General features: G+C 42.5%; 1 long non-coding RNA gene across 3 annotated transcripts; it reads left to right on the top strand.

Moving 5' to 3' along the window:
- On the top strand, positions 298–1199 carry LOC107604690. Of its 3 annotated transcripts, none has more exons than XR_002349017.1 (3): positions 298–335; positions 860–961; positions 1066–1199. It is a non-coding gene; the product is annotated as an uncharacterized LOC107604690 (long non-coding RNA). The 3 variants fall into 3 exon arrangements; XR_001612342.2 differs by having other exon boundaries at positions 298–340; positions 860–957; XR_001612341.2 differs by having other exon boundaries at positions 311–340.

Below are 1199 nucleotides of genomic sequence, written 5' to 3'. Positions count from 1 at the left end.
CGTTAATTTGCAATAAAAAAAATTAAAAAGGAGTAATCTAAAGGTAAAGCAGATTGTTTCTCTGTCTGCGCTGTTCCTTCTTTCTCGGTCTCAGTTTCTCACTCTCTCTATATGTTCTCCTTCCTTCATCGTCTCAGTCTCTCACTCTCTCTATTGATCTCCGTCTTCCTGTAAAAGCCAACCGCACCGTCGGCTTCAACACCATCATCGATGGATGATCTCTGGATTGCATCCTCTCTCGGTTATCTGCTCTCTTTTTCTGGTGACTGCCACTCACATACTCTCCCGCTCTTTCTTCCAAATCCTATCTCTTCACCGCCGACTTGCACCTTCAGGTTTTGTATGTCTCTTCAATCTTCGCCAATTTCTTCCTTCATTGTGCTGAAATCACTAATCCCTACGACCCCCACCTAAAACCCTAATCCTAGCTACTGGAATTCTTTGTATGAAAGCATAGAGAAGGAGGACGCGGTGGAGGCAGCAGACCTCTCCAAAATCCTCAACCCAACCGAGCTACGCGGATTATTCATCGGAGAGCACGGTTCTTGCAATGGCGATGGTGAGTATCAGCCGGGGAGATGCTCGCGATAATGAGCGACTACCATGTTCGGTCGAGATCTCAACCGTCGGTCTCCTCGTGCAAGGTATTCTGCCGATCTCTGTGATTGTCTGGTACTGCATGTTTAATGTCGTTGATTTAGGGTTTCTTTTGTGGGTTGTTGGTCTTTGATTTGGGGTTTGGTATTTTTTTTTTGTTTTTCGAATGTTTGAGTTGTTCTGACGGTTGATTCTCATCAATTTGAAGTATATTGGTTTTTCTTATCTGCTGTTGCTGGGAAAAATCCTCTGCCTTTATGAGTCTTGGAAGATTCCCAACCACTCTGGTCGTTGGTTTAGGTTTTGTGCAGCGTCGCGTCACTTCCGTGAATCTTCCCCGTTATTGCACTCTAATTCGAAGTGGGTGAGAGTTTTCATTTCTGAAATTAATTTTGGTTATCATCATTATGTTTTATACATATTAGTCTGTTTCACATAATTATGAATTAAATGTTTTCTAATTCTAAGGGGTTATGAAGATGAGATATGTTTGTTGGGAGTGGACTGAGAGAGAAAAAAATGATGTCTTCATCTTTGATTGTGGTCGTCTCTGTCGCTATGTCTCCCAAACCCTAGGGATTCAACTTGGATCTCCATAATAT

The sequence above is a fragment of the Arachis ipaensis genome, chromosome B06, assembly GCF_000816755.2.
Source record: "Arachis ipaensis cultivar K30076 chromosome B06, Araip1.1, whole genome shotgun sequence".
Lineage (NCBI taxonomy): Eukaryota > Viridiplantae > Streptophyta > Magnoliopsida > Fabales > Fabaceae > Arachis > Arachis ipaensis.
Note: the sequence above shows the minus strand (reverse complement) of the source record. Positions and strands in the feature narration are given on the sequence as shown.